General features: G+C 38.8%; 1 pseudogene across 1 annotated transcript; it reads right to left on the reverse strand.

The window, feature by feature from the left end:
- Positions 1–5,495: 5,495 nt before the first annotated feature.
- On the reverse strand, positions 5,496–7,407 carry LOC147628078 (high-affinity nitrate transporter 2.1-like; annotated as a pseudogene). Its single transcript, XR_015268221.1, has 3 exons — positions 6,420–7,407; positions 5,936–6,351; positions 5,496–5,849 (listed from the first exon to the last, which is right to left on the reverse strand). The product of XR_015268221.1 is annotated as a high-affinity nitrate transporter 2.1-like (transcript).
- Between the last annotated feature and the right edge of the window lie 9,754 nt (positions 7,408–17,161).

Below are 17,161 nucleotides of genomic sequence, written 5' to 3' on the forward strand. Positions count from 1 at the left end.
TTTTGGCTTTCCATATCATACTATGGTCTTTTGTCGACTCATCTCATCAGAGCTTGTAATATGGTCTTTGATATGTAAATTTCATATCTTGCAATATAATTTGGCCATTGTTTGTACTTGTGTACAATGTACATACTTTGTAATGTCAAAAACGTTCTGGCACTCCAACTTTTCCAACAAATTCACTGTTCTTCACATCAGAGTACAGTTGACTTTGGTACTCTATAAGTTTGGCATAATGGTGCATCCGGCCTACTAGATTGTAGCTGGATGTACCATTATGCCAAAAAAACATTTATACCTACACACGTCAAAATAAGCGTCGATATTTTCTTGCATTTTCCTGCATCCGTCGAATCTTTCCTGCATGTGTCGACATAAGTGTTAAAATAACAGTCGAAATAACCATCAAAAATGTGGTCGAAATAAGAGTGGAAAAAGACACTTATTTCGACACATACTCCAACGCGTATTTTGACACAGAGTTTGACGTTTCCATTTCGATGCGTATTTCCACGAGTATTTCGATGTTTTGGGGTTTTTGAGCTTAGTTCTAAAGCGTCAAAAAATGTGTCAATAATGGCCCCACCTCTTTTAGTGCGTGTGTGAAATACATATTTCAAAGCATAGAGTTAGCAAAGCTTATAGATTGGGCATAAAGCAATAAGAGCATGGATGGATTCCTACGAGTTCCATCTTATTGGGAAGCTTTCAAACACATTGATAGAACCTAGCCAGAGTTTAGAGAAGAACCTCATCACTTAAAGCTCGATGTTGGACTTGATGGAACCAATCCCTTCTCAAATCAATCCACAAGATGGTCAACTTGGCCAGTAGTTCTTATCAACTATAACGTACAACCATTCTTATCCATCAAAAAAGAGAACTTGATATTAAGCTTGATAATTCAAGGGATATGTGTTATTTAGTGTTTTTTTATTTTACTATTTATGTATATTTCCTAGTGCTTAATAAAGGATGCATAAAAATTCAAGAAAACGATAAGTAAAAGATATCAATGTATACTTGGTTCCGCTCATTGATGATATGCAAGAGCTATGGAAAGGAATAAATGTGTTTGACATGTCCAAGACCAAAGGCAAACACAACTTTATACTACGAGGCATTATTACATACACAATTCATGATTTTCCTAGTTATGGATGTTGGTCAAGTATATCATAACAACCACCACATGTCATTTCTTCATACATTTAACAATAAAAAAAGGTGATTGAATAACGCCTACGTAATCACTTTGTTCACTCACCACAAGTCTATTAACAAAGGGATATAAGGCATGTCCACCTTGTAGCGATCAGTTACAATCAAAGTATAGAGAAAAATTGAAGAAGAACATATATCTTCCACATAGAAGATTTCTACGCGAGGGAAACATATTGAGATCGTTGCAACAAGCAAGACGTTTTAATGGAAAGGTTGAGACAAGGATGTCCCCGCATAGATGACTCCTGCAGATTGGTATAGAAAATGGATGTTGGTCCTATTATAGATCCCAATTCAAAGTTGACAAGCAATGAAGAAGATGACAAATCTCACAGAGATAGAGAGAAAAAATCAATGGCACCAAATATTTCTATTTGGTATCAACTAGAGTATTGGAAGGACTTTAAAATTATGCATCTTCTTGATCCAATTCATATCTTTAAAAATGTTGGACACTCACTATGGAAACATCCCATGGGACTTAAATATACTGAAGCTGCAAGAATGGATTTGAAAGAACAAAGAGTCAAACCATTTTTATGGCCTATTGTAGATAAAAGTACAGGAAAGACAACATATCATGTAGCACCCTGGGTGCTTACATAGGAAGAGATAAACACTATTAATTCTGGGATGAGATCAATCCATACACCTACAAGCTATGGCACTTCCCTTTGAAACATGTTTACTACATATGATAATTCTTTGTTTGGACTAAAGATGCATGATTAGCATAACTTTCTTAAGGTAAGCATTCTCTATTGTGATATTCAACACCTTTTAAATTTTGTATATATACTAATATGTATTATGGTTATGTTATAGCATGTGTTACCCCTTCTCATTGTTGATGGATGCTTAATGGATGCTTAATGGAGGCCATTCGAGATACAACATATCGTCTAGGTTCATTTATTAGGTAAGTCCCTATTTCATGTATTTTCATTTATCGCTTTTTATTTATTTATTCTTGATATTCCTTAACGAAATCTCTAATTATCATTGACTAGATGGATCACATCAAAGGAGATAGACACCCAAGAGATATCACGCAAAAAATTGGAATGTATAGAGCTCGTATGTCTAATGGAAAGAGAATTGCCTACGTCGTTTTTTGATATCCAAGTGCTACAACTCAGACGAGTCGAGCCAGACTCGCTAGACATCTCGAGGATTTATATTTCCCACACCCAAGGGAGAAAGGTAGTGTCGTTAAAATTCATTGACCACGTGGATTTACATGCACTATCTACCACCATGCATTCCCATTTGGATCCTTGAAAAAAAATGCTTGTTTGACAGTGCTCCAGATGAACATAGGGTTCTTTGGTGTTACAAATTAACCTTGATGAGTCGATAAACCAAAAACTTGTGCGTTCTTTTCTCATGGTAGCATCTCTACCTTTGTATATTTCATGAAACTAGTGAACTTTTAAAATGACATACAATGAGAAGAGTATAGATTGAGACGTCTAATAAAAAAAGAACACCACGGAAACTTCTTGAGGTCTCAGGAAAGGATTGGTAGTCAATGGAAATGTATAGAACAATCTAATTATGGTAGTCTTTAGTAAATGCAGAACTTTGTTGATGCAACAATCGAATAAAAAATTAATAATGCTAATGTTAGTATTCATATTAATCTGTGATAAGGATACTTTATTTAGTTTTTATTTGTGTGTGTGCGTGTGTGTACACATACATATATTTGTGTATATATGTACACACACACACACATATACGTATGTATATTTTCTTTAGTATGTCTTATCAAAATTGTGAATATAAAAAGTCATCTAAGTTCACTTCACTTCACTCCACTTCACTCTCGAGAAGTAGTATGTCATGCATGAAGAAGTCTGATTCTAAAACCCCAGTTAAAGTACGACCACAACCCCCTTCTTAATCCTAACCACAAAACTGATAGTGAACGTACACTATCCGACAATTGTGCTGCTGCTCCCCCACCATTAGGTTTTGCAAATGCAAGATCTCCTCCAACTTGAGCTCCAATGGGTCCTCCACCACATCCACCTCACAGAAAGAGAAGATGAAGACCAAGCATTGTTACCCTCCAAGCGATAAGCAAGTATTAAAAGGAAATGGATTTGCTTATACCAAAGGCCCCTTGTGCAAGGCTGGTTAGGGAAGTGATGCAAGATCTTCAAAAGACATCTAGAAGGAGATGTATACATAATATTATTGTAATTTCATTGATCACTGGTCAGCCCAAGCATTGATGGGAATTCAAACAACAAGCTGAACATTATCTGGTTGATTTATTGCATGATGGACAATTGGCAGCTATCCATGCCAAGTGTATCACCATCAAAGATAAGGATTTATGGTTGGGTCATAGGATCTGCAACAATAGTGATGCCTTCAATCTCAACCCTAACATGATATGAGAACTTGTGGTGCTAGGAGATATTTTATCGTGAGTGCGAAACATTATGCATAATTAATCAAGCTTTGTACTCCTTACTATTTTTGCACTATTTGGTATTGAGTTTGTCCCTCATACCTTGTACTCAGATTTCAATTAAGTACTTTGTTCAATGAAATTTGTACCTTGCATAACTTAAATGCATTTTTTATTTACTCTCTAGATTTTTTTCCCAGTACAATACCATAATTTTTTCACTACTATTACTGAAAAAATGTTATTGAGCAGCTCTACTAGCAGTGAAGAAACACTGTTATGGCTAACGTATGAGCCCCGGCATCCTTGCTTTCCAAAGTGCTCCTACATCCCCGCAACATGTTGTTATGATGCTGACGAAAACGCCAATGTGAAAACCAATGATACATATCCTCGAGACAAATAAAATTATAGTTCAAAGGCATTGGTGTTGTACCACTTTGGGCATCAATGATACTATTTTGTATAGAGGAGAATATAAAGAAAGCATGCATTATCTTAAGTGCAATGAGACATGATTTAAAGACGAGTCTACAATTAGAAAAGTGCCAAGAAAAAACCTATGACATTACCCTCTTAAACCTCATAATATAGTATTATTTTGGGATTTCCATAACTTTCATAATTTAGCATTAATGAAACGTTTAGAATCCCTACAGATTGTGAAGCATCTCAACACATTAAATGAGAAGGGTGAGTCTTCAAAAGGGAACCCTTTGATCAATGACTTAGAATAGCACTTGATGGGATCCACTTTTTCTCTATACAATCATCCAAATAGCAAACATGGCCTATTGTGTTGGTTAACTGTATTATTCTATCTTTCATGGTAAAAGAAACACTTGATTCATAGTCTTTTGATTCATTGTTTTTATGGATGATCTCTTTCTTTTCTGTAAATCGAGATGCTAAATAGCATAACATTAGCTTGTCAATACTCGTGATATATTAGGGAAGTGCCAAGTATCGAACATGAACACATGGCGGGGTTTCAAGATGCATGATAGATGTAGATCTGAGGAGCATCAAAATTTCCTTCTACGAGGTATACTCACATGAACCATTCATGATTATCTTGAATTTCACTGTGTTTATGTATGTAGTGTAACATCCACATGATATATATCAATTGTGGTCTCATAATAGAAGTCGCTCGTACTCAAGAAAGATCTTGTCAACTCGAAAAGTAAACCTCATCTATAGCCTCAAAACAACTCTAAAGGGACTGGGTGCTTATATCGTGTTTCCTAATAGGTTCTTTTGAACCGAGATCATGTAACAATGTTAGAATAAATTAGACAATTTTGAATACCAACCATATCCAGGACTTCATGTCAAAGCCTTTTCACCTCAAAGAATGACAAGTTATCGAGACTAAAGTCCCATGATTGATATAACTTCTTGCTACTTGATCACAATGTAGTACTAAATGAATCTTGTATTTCTCATTTCCTTATGTGTACTGCTCCACAGTGACTTGATACTACATTTTAGAGCATGTTCTACGTTAGAGGGGGACTTGCTAGTCGATCCACCAGATTGCTTCCTTTGTTGGGTTCATCGATACACATGCACGGTGTTGGTTTGCTCGTTGAATCACTTGTGCCTCTTATTAGTGGAAGAGATGCAGAATGAGGGAACAAGATAGAAGTTTGATTATGGTTGCTTTGCTATATTAGATGTACTGAACAAGATAGAAGTTTGATTATGATTGCTTTGCTATATTAGATGTACTGAACAAGATAGAAGTTTGATTATGATTGCTTGCTATATTATATGTACTAGAAATTTTACATCGTAATAAAGTGTTTCAAACGACTTTGATTATTGTATGGGATTTTTAGCGCTACACTATGCGACGCCCGAGGCGGCGGGGTGGCGCGGAGGTGACCCGTCTTCCCCTCTCTCCTCCGCTGTTGTCTGCGAACTTTAGACTGGCCTGGTGCATTCCCTTGTCCTGCTCCGCGCGGGACCACTCCTTGGCGTAGTAGGCCTCTTCTTGGAGGGGAGCCATAGCATCCCGCCCCACTGCGGGAAGTAGACGCCCACCACAGGGATCGTGCAGCACACGATCATGATGCCCATGAGGCTGATGCCCGTCTCGGTGGAGTAGCTGGAGTTGGTGAAGAAGATGAGCTGCGTAAGCATAGCCCCCACGGTCCTGCCGGCACCGATGATCCCGGAGATGACGCCCAGCGATCTGCAGCAGACCAGGCATGATTAAAGCTGCCAATGCAGCGAATGTGAATGCAGGGGTTCGCTTTAATGATTTTATCATCGACGTACCTGCTGGACACGAAGGGGATGATTCCTAAGGTGGCTCCTGCGGCCGCCTCTGCGAAGGACGAGAAGATGATCATCACCACTATGGCCGCAGGCAGGTTCCCGAGGTGGCCCAGCAGGATGCAGGAGGCCGCCCAGCGTCTGCACGATCCACAACGTCCAGATGCGACCCCTCATTCCAAGCCTCCGAGCCGTCCAATCGGAGAGGATGCCTCCAAAGGGGCGAGTCACGAGGTTCGCCATGCCGAACACCGACGCCACGATGCCGGCGGTGTGCAGGGGGAGGTTGAACCTGTCATAGAAGTACTGGCCTATGATGTTGTCCACAGTGAGCTCTACTCTGAAGCAGTAGCCTTAGGAGAGAGCGAACACCCAGGTCTTGTAGTTGGTGATGGCGTAGAGGAACACCGGTGCCCACGGAAAAGACCATTTACTTAAGTTGATCAAGATTCAAAATGCCTAATTTCTGTAAAGCGAGTGTGCTTTTTTGGCTGACGACAACAGGCGGCGCTCTCAAAAAAAACTTTACCTTGAAGAGGGACTTGGTCGCCGTCGGGAAGATCTTGTCCCAAGGTCAAAACCAATAGCCCGATCTGGATATGCATCACGCCGGGCACGAAGAATGCGAGGCGCCAGGCTGTGAAGCTCGGAGATCCGATGGGGCCACGGATGAGGTCGAAGACGAAGGGCATGATGAGGTGCGTGGCCCCGCCGCCCAAGTTTCCCCAGCCGGCGGTGGTGCCGTTGACGGTGCCCACGATATCGGCGGTGAACATGGTGCTCATCCAGAACTGACAGGACACGAAGGTTGCCAGCGAGAAGCCGATGAAAAACCGTGCCAGGAGGAATCCGACAGGGGTGGGGACGGTGGCCATGCAAAACACGGCGGGCGCCGTGAGCATGACAAGGAAGGCACAGCCGTAGCGGGGGCCTACCAGGTCGCAGAGGGCGCCCATGAGCAGTCGGGACAGGAATGGAGCCGGACACCGAGGCGATGCCGGCATCGCCGATGTGTTGCTTCGTGAGGTCCAGGTTGTCGCGGATTACGGGCAGCAGAGGCGCGGCGGCGAAGCTTGAGACGAAGCAGGTGAAGAAGGTGGAAGGCTCGCATGTGCGGCTTCGCCACGGACCACAGTTTGATCTTCTTGGCTTTGTGCTCCGAGTCGACGGGCAACACGAAGGGGCTACGGCCCTCGTCATCATCTTGCTGATGCTTCGACTGGGGGCCTGATCTGCTGCTGGCCAGGGAGAGCGCAGAGAGAGCGAAGGTGGGCTCACGTCGTGTCACGCCGTGCAAGGACATCCCGGCATCGCCCACCACCGTCCACGTCGCTCCCGATGTTGGAGGTCTTCTGCTCGGCCATGGAATGAGAACAGCGAGTGAACAGTCTCCCTCTTAGTGCACTCAACTCGATGCCTCGAGTGTCCGATCCGAGGCCTGGCGGATACCAACCCTTATTTAAGGGCAGCCGGAGCGAGAGCAGCAGAGAACACCCAGCGCAGAGAAAGCGCTGCACGTCGATCTCTGTATGCGACGACCTCCTTTTAAATGCTCCCCACCGTTAGTGATAGTACTTGACGTCGCGTCCCAGGCTCCAGCTAGTGGCAGCAGGAAATGCGTTAATCATGAACGGACCGCCGTCGCCGCATCACTGGCTTTGCAACGCACGGACTACCGTAATAGCCGTACGCTAGATAGTGAAGACCAGTGCTCACGAAAAACCGCCCTTTAGTGTATTTTATTCAGGCAAACTTTGGAACTAAAGGAAAAAAATGTCATCTTTTAAAAAAAAGGAAATTTGATATTTACTGTAGGACAAAAGTTTTCCCTCTTTTTCAAGGGTAATGTGTAGGACAAAAGTCTTCCCTCTTTTTCAAAGGTTATGTGTAAGTATGTCCTTACTTTAAAGTATATGGAATATATATAACTTTTAAAAAATATATAATATTAATAATACTATAGTTACATAGTATATACTACATATTTTTGAATTGTTTCTACCTAGTTAAATTCTCAGTGAGTCAAGGGTATTTTTGACTCCTCTCTCTCTCTCTCTCTCAAATATCTTTTTGTCATTGTTCTACTCTCTCTTTGATTTTTCAGTCCATTTGTATATTTTTTCTTTTCTAGATGTGGTGGGTGTGGTGTTAACGTTCTTTTTTTTTCCTTACTTTTTGAGCTTGTAAATAAGTACCCCCTACCATGTCTAAGGCCAAAAAAAACTAATAATCTTCATTGTTTGCAAGGTTCATTGATGTTTTCTATAGTCCATACTTGCCTACTTTTTGTAGTACTATGTGTCAACATGCATTGGACTCGCATTGGACTCTTGGAGGTATTCTCAATGGCTACAAAATGGGAAAGCGGGAGGAAATTTGAGTTGGTCTCTACTACTGTGAGCAGTTATTTTATGCAAAAAGCTTTGTTTGACAACATACTAAAAGAGGATTAGTTTTAGAGTTGTGTTTTTTAAATGGTTTTTGGTTAGCTAAGAGCTTCTCTTTTAAAAACTAAAATGATTGTTGTTTTGGCTTTGAAAAACTGGAATACTTGACATGGCGCCATTTGAAAACCAACCTATAATAGAAATCTCTGCTTGAATTAGAAGTAGGGGTTTTTTCCACTTGCTTAAAAAATCATTTTTGGTGAGCACTGGTAAAGATACCTTTCCAGGCCCCGCCTGTGTACTCCACGCGCATAGCGCACCTTTGTTTGCATCAGTTGCTGCATCATTGTTTTTTTTTTGGGGGACTGGTTGACTACCGTTCTAGGCGTATGTTTGAACCAAGTTTGAGTTTCTTCTCCATAGTCCCAACCGGAGCTAGAAATTAGACGACGCGTAAATTTTATAACACCGCTTGATGTGAGTGTAAAGCCCAGGCCCCAAAGTGACCAGACCGTGTCCACACCACACGCATCTTCAAGCCTCAGGGCCCGCGCCCCGCCATGTGCTTGAGACCTCCCGCCCCATGAAGAGGCGGAGGCATATATACAACACACCTTTTGCGCAGTGCGCACCTTTCTTTGCATCAGTCTCGCCAGCCGCATCATTGTTTTTTTTTGGGGGGGCGGGGGGGGGGGGGGGGGGGGGGGGGTTCACTACTGTTCTCCTCTACAGAGTCCTGTGCATTGTTCACGGAACATCTAAAATAAAGCAAGCTATAAAAATTGCTAACTGACAGTTCAGGGTTATATGTTAATCTGGACTTGAAGTTCAGGGTTATATGTACAAATTAACAAATGTTCAAATACATCATGTGAAAAAAAATTCATGCAAAAAGTGAAATTAAAAAAACTTTTTAAGATGTGATACAACAATAAGTCACTTTTAAAATAAAAAATTCATAAGATATTATAAAGACTTAAATTTATCAAATATAAAACTTTCAAAGATACTAGTCTGAAAATCTTGAGTAATTTCGATGATATATACATCAGAGACCTGAGTTACAAAAAATTAAGTCCAACATAATTCTTAACTTCCAAGTCCAAAGAAAGCCTTCATTCAATCTACATGCGTATAAGCATGTCTTGATGTCTTTACTTTAGCTCTGCATAATCCAATGGCATCTATAAAATCAAAAGACATGAGTAGAGGACCTTGGATATCTGCATGAGAACATCATCCATAATTTTAGTCTCCAAACGGTTTCCAACTTGTTTTTTAATGATGTTTTGCACACTAAAACCTCTTTCACATACTAAAGTGCCATAGCATTGTAACATTACAACTTAGGATACTTCACACGCCAACTTCATTTCTACCAATTAAACTCCATGTGTCTTGGAGAGATTTCCCTTTCCAATCAGATACACCTTGTACCTTAAAGACATGGAACTCCTTTCTTAAAGATCTTTCATCTATCATTCATGCGTCAATCTGAGTGCCTTCTTGTAAAGTGATAAAGTGATAGCATTCCCAGAATGTTTAACCAATGTATCTAATTTAAGTGCCCCATAGCTCTTTAACTCTATAGAAGAAGGAGATCCAAGAGGACTGAGGATATTAAAATTCTTGAAAATGGATGAATCAACAAACTTGATTTATTTAACTTCCAAGCATAACTGTGTTTAAAAATCAAGATCTTCTGATAAATCACTACCAATTGCACACCTTTCTATCTGAACACCATATTGCATATTTCCCTTCATTGCCTTTCGCAATGTTTATAACCAACCATGTTGCCCAACCAAACTCTAGTATAGATGGAAATCTAAATCCATCATTTTCCCAAATATTCACATTGATATCTAAAGGACCGACACCAAACTCCACATCCAACATTGCAAATGTGGACCCTATCAAACTAGGGATGTTTGTCACATCAGCAAAGCTTTTTGGAAAACAAGAGATAGAGTAGCTAAGTGATCAAGCATATCAGCCAAAAAGTGCAACATGTATAGAAACTTGAAATTTGCAACCATCTTATATAGCCTTTCATTCTCTTCTTTAATGCACAAGAGAAAAGGCTCCAAGACCTCACATACCTTTACCATGATTTTGTGTCTACTAATCCAGCTTAGCTTTTGAATTTTCTCCATTCTAAGATGTGGACAATCTAACTCTTCTTGCAATTGTGCTAACCTTGCTGTCCTCTTAGCTCTTTTCCTAAACATGTTAGCAATCGCATTTAATGTGGAGTCAATAAACTTGGCATATGCAGCTCCTATAAAGACATCAAGCACACACAAATGTGTCCTATTTATAATGCAACACAATGTATAGTAGTCATGAGAGGACTTCTTTTACCGAGTAATATTGCAAGCTCATTTGTAACACTTGCATAATTTGTTCCAAAGCTAACAAGCTTTGAAGGATCAAGACCATAACCATTCAAAAAGGCAACACAAGCGAAGACTCTAATCCCTTTGCAGTAGTACAATACTTGATTTCCAACAAACCCAAGAAAGATATGCATGGCTTTGAGTCAATCATGTAGCCTCCTGTATATAATCAAATGTTTAACAACTGAAATATCAGTTGACTCGTCCACCAAAATCCATAAAAGGAAAAAACTTCACATTCTCAATAACATAGTTGCATATTGATTCACTTATATAAGAGGCAAACAAGGCAGCAGCCTTGTCATTCTTGTATAAATCTTTTGGTGATTGCCCACCACACATTGATAGTAATCAAGAAGCGTTGGAAACTTGATAAAGGCAAGATCTTCTTTTACAATGTAATAAGCACTTTGAAACAAGTTTAATAAACCGAGATCAATATCTCTCAATTGCTTTTGAATCTTTGAATCCCATCTTTTAAGGCTTTAGAATCATAATTGGCATAATATGCTACTAACCTATGTTGATTGGAAGCTACATACACTCTAAACCTAGATCAAGTGAATATTTATAGATCCACATGTTCCAAACTCACTTCTACAGTTTTTCATTTTCTAACAAATAGTACAAAATATACCCCCTTCACTTGCATCAAAGTATGCCCACTCAAAGGACAAATTCCGTGCATCATTCCACCTACACAAGCATTATGTATCCTTAACTCCTTGTCTTCCTGAGTATTACTGGATATATCCTCGACATTCAAAACTTTTCCTTTGCTTTGTTCACAAACTAATTTAGCCTTTTTCTTTGTTAGTTTAACAACACATGTGAAACCAGGAACTGCTAAAAGAGTTGATTGTCTGCGTGCCATATTTATCTACAAACAATTGTAGGAAAAAAATTAAAAACAAGACCTGCAAGCTAACTAGCATGAATAATTAATTACATGCATTATGACTAACATTTTTACACATAAATAAAATATATGAGCCTAGAGATTATGTTTAAATTACATATATTATCATTAAAAATTAAGCCTTTACTATAGTAACTGTGATTTTAAAAAAAACTTTACATTTTCACATTTGACACTCCATATGATTTTAATTTTAATTTAAAACTTAAATAATAAAACAAAATTAAAATTTAAATCTCAATGCCAAACTATACTCGGTGGGTGGAGGACCATGTGTAATTAATTATTAAATAAATAAGTACACATAATAATAAATCTCTCTCTCTCTCTCTCTCTCTCTCTCTCTCTCTCTCTCTCTCTCTCTCTCTCTCTCTCTCTCTCTCGGGTTGCAATTCTTCTCCAAGATTTGCTACAACAACATAATTTAACTTAACGAGGTTCAACACTTTAGCATTTACCAAAAAAAGAGAAATAATTTATGAAAATAAAAATATGACCGACATATCAAAGCCCTAGTTTGGCTTACACATTGATAAAGATGTTTTTAAAAACACTGACAACCTTCTATGATGTAAATAATGGACAAACAAGAGTATTGTTTATTCTACAAATATCTACTCATCCATTGGAGTTCTTGGGCTTAGACTCTTGACCCCCAAATGGAACAAAAGTTACAACAAACAATTATCTAGGGTTTTGAGAAAGGGTTCCCCTGATGAGTAGGGATCATATTAGCCCATACCCCCTTGGGAACAACAATGAATGCTGCATGTATGATCTTTGGCAAGACTCGACCCTTGAATGATAATTAACAAAAAATTAAGTACTAAGGATATGAACTAGGAATCCTTAAACCCTTAACACTAGTTTGGTAATAGGACAAAATGTGTTTGTAGACATATTTATGTCCTCATTACTAATCAACTTTAGGGAGTTATTTGGAACACATGGATAGTGAAAATCAAAGGTTTCCTTTTTTCATATCATCAGGTACATAGTGAAGGCAAATTGAGATTTTTTGGGATCACATTGGTTACCCCTAGGATTTTTAATTCCATAAGAATTCATAGGCCAAATTATCGCCATAATGCAAAGATATTTTGAGTATTTTTGGATTAAGTATTTAATTATCTAATTTCTCATTGCTTTTTAAAGTTTTTGGCTGTGCATTGCTTCACAAACATATCTACGGTGTAATACAATTAATCTTAGACTCACAAATCAATTATTAGAACTCTAAAATTTTGGTCTTAAAAACCTCTAAGGTCTTAATAAAATCTCTAATTAAAATTAACTTTACATATTTTTATAGCTAATCAAACAATCATAGACTAGGACCAGATCTTGCACACATGTTCTGTAATAGTGTTATGCTTTGTTGGTACATTTTGCGAGAGCCAATCACATATACACCTATCCTTTAAACAAAAGTTTACAAATTCTGAACCATATTCATTACTATAGAATAAGAGAATACTTCATGCATTTAAAAAAAACTTATAATAGTAAACATTATTTTCATAAGTTTCTCACTAGATGACTCAAATATAAGCAAGGATTAATATACACTATTTTTTTATCAATGTAGTTTCAAAAGTTGAGACCATCATCTTGTTTTCTAACTAAATTGAAATGTTTAGATATGAACTCTTGACTGATTACTTTAGTGGAGACATTGATTTTTTAGTATAACTAAAGTAAATCATTATATAAGCTCACACTATTATCATATTTTGGGTGTCAAAGACTCAACAACGAAAAAGAGATTCTAAGAAGGAAATTTAATTTAATTAATCATTAATGTAATAATTATTTTTCATGAGAAATCTATGTGTCATCTCTTAAATACTATGTAAGGTTTAGGATAAATTTATAAGGAGTCGAGAGCATTTTTCTCTTGCATGTAGAAACCTAATTTGTAAATTTGTAACCTGTTTAGATTATAATGCTAGCTATACCTCTATTATGATGATTTATCAATTATATTTAAGTTTATTTTTTATCTTTTTAATGATTCTCTAAGGTTGCCACATTCGTGAAGACATGCCTTAGAAGAAAAATGCTAAAACACCACTCTCATTCACAAGATATGATATTTATGTCTTGTTGAGCTACCAAACGGGTATTAAAGATAATATCAAATGTTAAAAAACCCTCTTTTAAAAATATTATACAATGTACAACCTTTGTAGTTAAATTTTGTGTTATGAAAAACCTTGAACTTAGCTATTCTTGTACAAGATTCACTTAGGTCTCAAATAATGTGGTTTTTAAAAATTACAAATTTAATTTTTACAAGTGAACTCCAAATATTTATAGTTTTGTTGTTAATGTTTGCGGGTTTTTTTTGGAACACTGGAGAAAACCTCGTCTTTAATTCCCAAGAGCAATTTGACAACCAAAAAGGCTACTTTGAAAGTACCTAAATATCTACTAAGAGTATTGTACAACTCACAGACGATAAATCTCTCTCACTCTTGTGTCGTAATTTTTATCATATTTCTATGGGATATATATATATATATATATATATCACTAACATTGTGAGCCCATGTTTAATCTCTAACTCTCAAACATCTACCCATCGACATAGGAAAACATATACTTCAATATTAAGAATATTTACCCTGAAAATCAACCATGCAAGAGTCTAAATACCATGGCGAATACCAAAATATCTCGTACGTGTAATGAAGTAGATATGGTGTCACACATACACATGGGGGATGGGGCTAGGCTCCATCCCCCATGTGCACGTGACACCAAATCTACTTCGTTACACGTACATAAACCTCCCAAAAAGTGATTGAAGAAAGAATATCATGTTCTTATGTTTATTAAAAATAATTCTAAAATAACCTTGAAGTATTTTGTGTGTGTGTAGCCTATGCTCAGACTCTATGCGTAAGACCATGCAATAGACTCTATGTATGGAATCTTATGTATAGAATCTTTGCAGCATAGACTTGGAGCATAGAGTCTTGTGCATAAGATGTTTTATAAACTCTATATATATAACTACGCGATAGAGTCTATGCAATACAATCTATACATAAGACTACACATAGAGTCGTGTATAGTCTTATGCATAGAATTATGCTCTCTAATGCACAGTATATTAACTGCTACTACAAATGAATGACCCCATATCGATGCCCATATTAATATCTTAGACCTAAGGATTTTTTCCTCCCATGTTCAGTAAAAAGCATCGGTATGGAAAAGTATGAATAAGCATCAGGATATGCATAAGCACTGATAATAGTGTCCATATAGGTGTTGGTAAATGAGATATACCAATTCTTATACTAACTATGGTAAATTATTGATGCTTATACCGGCTCTATTATAGATTGATATTAAGATTCGCATTATTAACATCAGTTACATTGATATAAATGAGTGGTGCACAGTCTATTGTGCTACAAAACATTGGAGTAAGACTTACAAAAATTTATAGCCAAGCTCTTATGAAAGTCATGAGTTTAAAAAAAAACCTACATATTATACAGTGGCCTATCTACCAATGATTTTATATTCACGTGATCACAAATTATTTTTTGTTAATAACATGTGTTAACATGTTCTCAAAAAAGCCGGTGGCAAGTGGTAACCGGATAAAATCCCGCCGGGCTTTTGCTATACCCGGCGGTCCCGCCGGGGAAACCTAAACCCCGGCGGATCCCGGCGGGGTCGTATCCAGCCCAGCGGGGTACAATTTCCTATATATATGGGCCTGGGGGGCCCTTTGGGAGTTCATTGCTGACAGCATACACAGGTAATGAAACTTGTGTGTGTGTGTGTGTGTGTGTGTATGTGGGTGTGTGTTCGTGCGGGCAGCCGCCCACTGTCGCAATGCGCGGCAGGATGTGGGTGGTCCGTCACACGAGGGATGTGTGTGTGGGTGTGTGTTCGTGCAGGAAGCCGCCCATTGTCGCAATGCGCGGCAGGATGTGGGTGGTCCGCCACACAACAGGTGTGTGTGTAAGGCCATTCTTCGGAATGGTGCTTACCATGGGGCACTTAGTCGGTAACGCGGCTAGTCTGTGTCCTATGGTAAGTATGGCACGCCGTAGCGGTACTAGTCGTCGGTAACGCGGTAAGCATAGTATCGTTGTGGAGATGTCACCTTCCCTTCCCTTCCCTTTGTCAAATGCGGACATATGGTCGGTAACGCGGCCAGTGTATGTTCGTATCCTATTCGTATTTCCATAGAATCGGGCGGCATTTTGTCGTTAACGCGGCAAGTTGGTGTCGTCCGCTAGTGCATAAATTGTTTTTTGCATATTGCAGCATTTGATCGTTAACGTGGTTGAAAAAATGTCGTAAATTTGCTTGCATATTACGGCATATGATCGTTAACGCGGTCGAAAAAATGTCGTTAATTTGTTTGATTTGACTTGTATTGTTTTTATTGTGTTTGATCCATGCGATACTTGGTTGCTAACGGGACATGAGTATTTCATGGAACGTCTACAGTTATGGGACGTTGTATGGAGCGAGCAAAGAGCCAAGAGCAAGCGCATGAAGGCGTTGGATGCAGAGTCCCTCCCCAAAGGAGTGCGCATTGCCCAGGACGTCGCTGCAACGTCCAACCAGGCAGATGCAAGTGGTACAGGTGTCATTAATCGTACCATCTACAATTCTATGTGCACACATCTCATTGGCATCCCGCACGAGGCTCTGTTCGAAGGGCGAACAATTGGCTCTGGTGTTTTTGGCACAGTAAAAGAGTATACAGTTAAAGGTATATTATTTTTACCAGAGCACATTACTTTTTACGGAAAGCACTACAAAGGAGAAGGCAGCGCCAAGTTCGAGAGCTTCCAGACAGAGCAGGGCATGCAAGTTCTACACCCATCGATTGTCAGGTGTATTGCCTTTACAAAAGAAACTCCTTGGATCACTATTTTCCCGTACTATAATGGCGGCTCTCTTGGTGATACTCTTCTGAAGGTTCCCTTCAGATTCAGTGAGTTCACCAGAGCAATTTTCCGTTTGGATCGAGGATGGAGACAACCCCCACATGATAATATTCCTTTAAGTCATCTAGAACTTTCTAAAATAAAACAAATAGTAATAACCATGCCACATATTATGCATGCCCTGGGTGGAAGGCCTAGCGGCAGCACATCTGGCAGGAATTGTACATACCGACCTACATCCATTCAATGTAGTGTTGGATTTTACAAAAGAGTTGAAGCCACGCATAGGTATTATCGATTGGGGGTTACTGCTGAGAGCGCCCAAAAAACGGGTGTCTCTCAATTTTGTATTTGAAGCAGACAAGAACCCTGAGAAGGTGACACAGGCGGTCTCCTACGCAGACAGAGAGCGAAATAAACGGCCGTGGATAGCCCCGGAGCTTTATGATCCGTTTTTGGCAGATGCATACACTCCTGCATCTGATGTTCTTGCCTTGGGATATTTATTACAAACTTTATATGACTTTTGGCAGAAAGTACAAGAGTTGTGGATGGATAATAGTTCCTATGATAAAGTTACCATGGATACTATTATTCAT

The sequence above is a fragment of the Cibotium barometz genome, chromosome 20 (assembly GCF_041138505.1).
Source record: "Cibotium barometz isolate CiBa-2024 chromosome 20, ASM4113850v1, whole genome shotgun sequence".
Taxonomy (NCBI): domain Eukaryota; kingdom Viridiplantae; phylum Streptophyta; class Polypodiopsida; order Cyatheales; family Cibotiaceae; genus Cibotium; species Cibotium barometz.